Here is a 6770-nt window from a genome sequence, read left to right as displayed (position 1 = left end):
AGGTAGAGATCCGGAACCTTGTAGAATATGGTGTTTGGCACCTTTTTTTTTTTTTGATACAGAGTGTTGCTCTGTCACCCAGGCTGGAGTGCAGTGGCGCAATTTTGGCTCATGGCAAGCTCCACCTCCTAAATGGCTCACGCCATTCTCCTGCCTCAGCCTCCTGAGTAGCTGGTACTGCAGGCGCCCGCCACCACACCCGGCTAATTTTTTTGTATTTTTAGTATAGACGGGTTTTCACCGTGTTAGCCAGGATGGTCTCGATCTCCTGACCTCCTGATCTGCCTGCCTTGGCCTCCCAAAGTGCTGGGGTTACATGCATGAGCTGCTGCACCTGGCCGGCACCTATTTTAAAAAGCTTATTTACCATGTAATTTCAGCATCATCACATGTGAGCTGTTGCTGTCTTTTTGACCTCCCCCATACAAGGAAGTACTCATGAGAGCATTGGCTGGGATGTGAACGGGAGTCCCCATAAAGGAAAGGCCTGGCCAGGTGCAGTGGTGCACACCTATAGTCCTAGCTGCTTGAGAGTCTGAGGCAGGAGGATCTCTTGAGCCCAGGAGGTTGAGTCCATCCTGGGCAACATAGCAAGGCCCCATCTCTAAAAAAGAAGAGTGGCCTGGGCTCACATCACTGAACAGCAGTTTCAGTAGCCACTGCTGCTTCCACATCTGTCCCAGATCCCTCTCTGTTCTCCCTGTCTATGTGAATGTCACCTAACAGGCTCAGCAGTGGGATATGTGACAGGACCAGTACTCCATGACTGGTCGTTCCTCACCCTGACCATGGCATCCTTGCCCTGCCAAAGATTGTACTCCTGGCTGAATGTTAGGCAGTGTACTCCAGGTAGAAACCCCACACAGGGGAGTGGATCAAACCTTCACCAACAATAGACCATTTATGGTGAAGACCACCTTTTCAGATGTGACTATGGCTCACAGTAAGAGCACTTTTCAGTTCATGCACAGCAGAATTCATAAGTGAGAGGACTCGAGGGCCAAGCATTTGTGAAGGCTTTCCAGGGTAACTACCCCCTTCTGGCACTGGAGCACCACAATAATGAGAAGCTCAAAAGAGAATGTGGAAAGGCCTTCCTTTCTCCATCACCAGAGTACTCATGGCATAGGGAAGCCATGAAGAAGAGCTGAGTGAGAAGATGCTGCCACACAGCTCTAACATCAGATAACATCAGGCAGGCCATGTTAGGGAGAAGCCCTTCAAGAGCAGTGGCTATGGGAAGACATGAAGACTTTTGCCCTCTTCAACCACCTAAGAACCCACACTGAAGAGAGATCTTTAAATACTTGGTATGAAGAAAGACCCTCAAGAAAAATCAATTCTTATCTATAACCAAAAAATTCACAGTAGAGAAAACCCCTGCATGTAAGGTATGTGGGATGGTCTTCAGTCACCTCTCCTATGTGAGAAAGCAATATAAAGTACCTATGGGAAAAAGGCATTACAAGTGCAGTGAAAATGGGAAAGCCTTCAACTATAGACACCCCCTTTTAAGAAAAATCACCAGAGAATTCACAAGAGAGTTATGGGCAACAAATGTGGGAAAGCCACAGCTCCCAGAATCTTAGGCGGCACTGTATTACTGCTATTGCAGAAGCCATCTGTATTAGTTACCTATTGCTGTATAACAAATTACTCAAAACCTAGTGGCTTAAAACAATAGTCACTATTTCACAGTCTCTATAGGTCAGGAACTTTGGTGCAGCTAGCTGACTCTTCTTCAGAGTTTCTCACAAGGCTAACATCAAGATATCAGCTGGGGGTGTGGTCATCTGAAGGCTTGACTGGGGAAGGCTCTGCTTCCAAGCAAACTCACGTAATTGGCAGCATTCAGTTTTTTGTGGGCTGCTGGACTGAGGGCCTGTCTGTTGGTCTGAGACCTCCTCCAGTTCTCTGACACATGGGCCTCTCCAAAATGGCAGCTTGTCAATCAAAGCTTGCAAGCTGATCATGCAATGGAGAATACCAACAAGTCAGTCATTTGTAACCTAATAACAGAAGTGAGATCCCATCATCTTTGCTATATTTTGTTAGAAGCAAGTCACTTGGTCCAGCCCACAGTCAAGGGGAGAGCATTACACAAGAGCATGAATACCAGAGGGCAGAGATCATTGGAAGCCATGTCCAAAGCTGCCTGCCATACTGTCCCCTCTCTGCCACCTGGCAAGATCTCATGATGTGTATCAGTCTCCCTCACTGTGCTAAGGGAAAGCAGACTATACTCCCTTTTCCATTCTCTAGAGAGAATTACATATAGTCTGAGCCTTTGAGTACCCTCATTTTCTTTCTCACTGATGGCTTTAGATTTTGGTATGACAATTCTTGCTAAGATCTGAGCTGGTGTCTTCTGGAGCTTTCCAGAAAAGTTTTCTTGGCCGGGCACAGTGGCTCACGCCTATAATCCCAGCACTTTGGGAAGCTGAGGCAGGCAGATCATGAGGTCAGGAGATCGAGACCATCCTGGCTAACATGGTGAAATCCCGCCTCTACTAAAAATACAGAAAATTAGCCAGGTGTGGTGGTGGGTGCCTGTGGTCCCAGCTACTTGGGAGGCTGAGGCAGGAGAATGGTGTGAATCTGGGAGGCAGGGTGTGCAGTGAGCCGAGATTGCACCACTGCATTCCAGCCTGGGCGACAGTGTGAGACTCTGTCTAAAATTAAAAAAAAAAAAAAAAAGGTTTCTCTTCATGGACATTGTTTGCATCTACATGTGACACTTAGGAATGATTTGTTTAGTCTCAATCACCCAGTCCTGGATCTGCCTGTCTCTCTCTGAGATAATAAAGGCCTTAATGTTTAGCCACTTGCGTCAGAGGTGGTGAGGTGGTTTGAAACAATTCATCCTAATATAAAAAGAACAGCTTTTTTAGGGGAGCACTGAGTGTCTCAAACAGCCACATGGGCAGGAAGAGTGCTCAGTCCAGTTTTGGTTGAATTTGCCTTGTTGCCCTAAGGCCTCCTGTGAAAGACTGACAGGCTTGGACTGAATCTTGTGATCTGGACACCAAGGGTCACCTGTGGGCCCAGAGCTAGCTCTGAAGAATGGGGTAGTTTCTTTGAGAACCTCCACAGCAAAAGCTTGGTCCTCTGTTCCCAGTGCATGTCCCACTTTACTAGCTATATCCCCCAGTACCTGCCCATGGCTCATGACTCATGAAATATAGAACTCGGTAGGCAGGTATAACTGGTTCAGACCTGCCAGGGCTATGTGGAAACTATCAATGGTACAAAAACTCTAGGTGTGGAGAAGACTGGTAGACAAGAGGGGACATGTCTGTTCTAAAGGCACATCAGAAACTTCCAATGACTATGGCCAAGTGAGATGAGGGTGTATAGAACTTCTCAGGACATGCAGACCTATGTGTCACTCATAACTGAAATTCAAATGTTTTGTGGATTTCCTGTGGACTCCCTGGGCTGTTCATCTCATGGCCATCACTGAACAGGTAGGCACCTCAAGACAGAGAAGACGGAAATCATGGTCTGGAGTGGCTTATGTTAGTAGCCAGGGTTTCTTGAGAGTCATATGGCCGTGGCCTTCATAATTCCACTTGTTGTGGCCACCAAGCAGGTCTGTCCCTCTTAAGGGGTGGGGAGATGATATGGTGGAGTCAGTACAGATTTCCCATATCTCCTGGTTTTCCAAGAAGAGCCAAATATTCACATTTTTATGTGGCATGTGATTTTATAAATGTTGAAAATCATTTCCAAAAACATTTCAATGCAAACTCAGTTCACCAAAACTATAGGTTGGCTTTAGATATTTCCCTGGGTCCTCCTGAGGCCTAGGGGAGAAAAGACCAGAAATCCTCTGACATGAGAATCTTTGGCCTGTGGTGTCCATCCATACTGTATGATGGATCAGAGGCCACTGCAGCTGCCACGTCTCCTGGAAGCCCCTGAGGGGATGGACAATGATAACCACATTGTGAGCAGAAGCCACAACAGTTTTGCCATCAGCAAAGTTTACAGCAGGTCTTCTCAAATACTTCCCAGCACAGTGAGGTGTCTGGGGGATCCCTACCCTACTCAGGCCTGCCTTCTGGGTGTAATGTCTCCAATATGGAAGACGCATGTGGGATCAGAATTAAAGGTTAGCTGAGCCATATGGGGCTCAGCCGTCTAAGCAAATAAAGTTAGGGTAGACACATCATCAGAGCGCAATCCTCTGTGTGAGTGGCCAAGATTAGATCTCATAAGATGGTGCTGGGCATGATCATGGCATGCCTGTTTCCAGCTACTTGAGGCAGGAGGATCACTGGATCCCAGGAGTTCAAGACTGCAGTGAGCTATGTTTGCACCACTGCACTCCAGCCTGGGCAACAGAATGAGACCTTGTCTCTAAAACAGGAAAAAAAAGGCTGGGCGCGGTAGCTCACTCATGTAATCCCAGCACTTTGGGAGGCCATTGCAGGTGGATCACCTGAGGTTGGGAGTTTGAGGCCAGCCTGACCAACATGGAGAAATCCCATCTCTACTTTAAAAAAAAGAAAGAAAGAAAGAAAAAAGCCAGGCATGGTGGCGCATGCCTGTAATCCGAGCTACTCAGGAGGCAGGAGAATTGCTTGAGCCTGGGAGGCAGAGGTTGCAGTGAGCTGAGATCGCGCCATTGCACTCCAGCCTGGGCAACAAGAGTGAAACTCCGTCTCAAAAAAAAAATAATAAAATAAAAATAAAAAAGGAAAAAAAAAGGTTCCTAATACATGAGTAGAGTCCTATGTGTTTCTACTGAACCTTCCTTCTGATCTCCGACTGGGTCTTAGTATACAGCAGCCAACCTGTTAGGAGAAGAGAGATGTTTGCCAATAATGCCAGAATATTCCAGGCAAAGTCCTGATGGCTCTGACCTTTGAGCTGTCCAGGTTACCAGCTTTTGTGGGATTCAGCGGCTCCACTGCTTTCAGACTATGCTCAAACCAAAAGGCAGTTGCCTTCAGCCCCTTGATGCAGTGTACTGACTACCCTATTATTGTACACTCTGCTGTATGCAATGGTAGTTTTCTTCTGGAATCTACTAGGCAGTTCCTTGCCCCTGGGCCTTTGCTTGTGCCCTCCCACATCAGGGACACCCTTGAAAGGCTTCTCAACCTCTCCCAATCATACCTCCAGATCAGCTATACCTCTCCTTCATGCTAGTGTCAGCATCTGTTGATTCCCTCATCTCCAACTCCCCAGCTTTGAGTGAACTATCTGGAACATGGGGGCTGTGAAATCTGAAGAGTAGCAGATTAAGGCCAAGAGTGCCAAAACACTCAGTAACCTTCTCTGGCTTGGCTCAACTTTGACTCCTACTGCTAATAAATTGTGTGATCTGGGGCACAGACTCCCAAGCTTCAGCTGTCTCATCTATAAATCCATGAAATCTGTCTCACAGTGTCCACCAGAATTTCTGACAACACAGAAAACTCTCCCTCAATATGAAGCCCTTTACACCTACAGTGGGAATCACTACATTCCCCTTAGGCCACACCCACTAACCAGAGCTTCAGCCATTATACCCAGATGGCAGACAATGTTGTCCTACCACGCCATCCTCTCACCTTGGACCCCAATTTTGACATTTCCAGACTCACCTCTTGTGAAACCCAGATCCTCTACCCATAGCCCCAGCCTTCTTCTGGCACTCAGTCAGCCAAGCTTCGATTGTGTGATGGGGAGGCATGGCCTGACAACTAATGACTCAGAGCTACCAGTCTCTGGCCTCTCCGAAATGCCAAGAACTCATCGATCTGCAGACCTTGTAACCCTCAAGGAATCACTATACCCTCAATGGATATGAAAATAGACACCACTGTGATTCAAGAAGGTGATCCCAGAAAGAAGCTCAGGTGAAAATTTATAACCAAGAGATTTCAACATGGGAGGGTGGAAATCTAGAGGTAGGGAGAGGTGAGTAAAGCAGTGGAAACATTAGACCCAGTTCACCTGCCTTGAAATTCCAGCTCTCTTTCTTACTAAATCCTACCCACTATGTGACCTTTGTATTAGGCCATTTTTGTGTTACTATGAAGAAATATCTCAGCCTGGGCACGGTGGCTCATGCCTGTAATCCCAGCACTTTGGGAGGCCCAGGCAGGCAGATCACCTGAGGTTGGGAGTTCAAGACCAGCCTGGCCAACATGGTGAAACAGCGTTTCTACTAAAAATACAAAAAATTAGCCAAGTGTGGTGGTGGCGGCTGTAATCCCAGTTACTCGGGAGGCTGAGGTAGGAGAGTTGCTTGAACCCAGCAGGCAGAGGTTGCAGTGAGCCAAGATCATGGCAATGCACTCCAGCCCGGGCCACAAGAGCAGAATTCTGTCTCAAAAAAAAAAAAAAGAAGGAAAGAAGGAAGGAAGGAAGGAAGGAAAAATCTAAGTCTAGATAGTTTATAAAGAAAAGAGGTTCAGTCGGGCATGATGGCTCACGCCTGTAATCCCAGCACTTTGGTAGGCCAAGGCAGGAGGATCACTTGAGACCAGGAGTTTAAGACCAGCCTGGGCAATAGAGCAAGACCCATCTTTTTTTTTTTTTTTTTTTTTTGAGATGGAGTCTGGCTCTGTCGCCCAGGCTGGAGTGCAGTGGCGCAATCTCAGCTCGCGGTAAGCTCCACCTCCCGGGTTCAAGCAATTCCCCTGCCTCAGCCTCCTGAGTAGCTGGGACTACAGGTGCACACCACAACGCCTGGCTGTCTTTTTTGTATTTTTAGTAGAGACAGGTTTCATCACATTGGCAATGCTGGTTTCAAACTCCTGACCTCGTGATCCACC

Source organism: Pongo pygmaeus, chromosome 20 (genome assembly GCF_028885625.2).
Source record: "Pongo pygmaeus isolate AG05252 chromosome 20, NHGRI_mPonPyg2-v2.0_pri, whole genome shotgun sequence".
Taxonomy (NCBI): domain Eukaryota; kingdom Metazoa; phylum Chordata; class Mammalia; order Primates; family Hominidae; genus Pongo; species Pongo pygmaeus.
Note: the sequence above shows the minus strand (reverse complement) of the source record.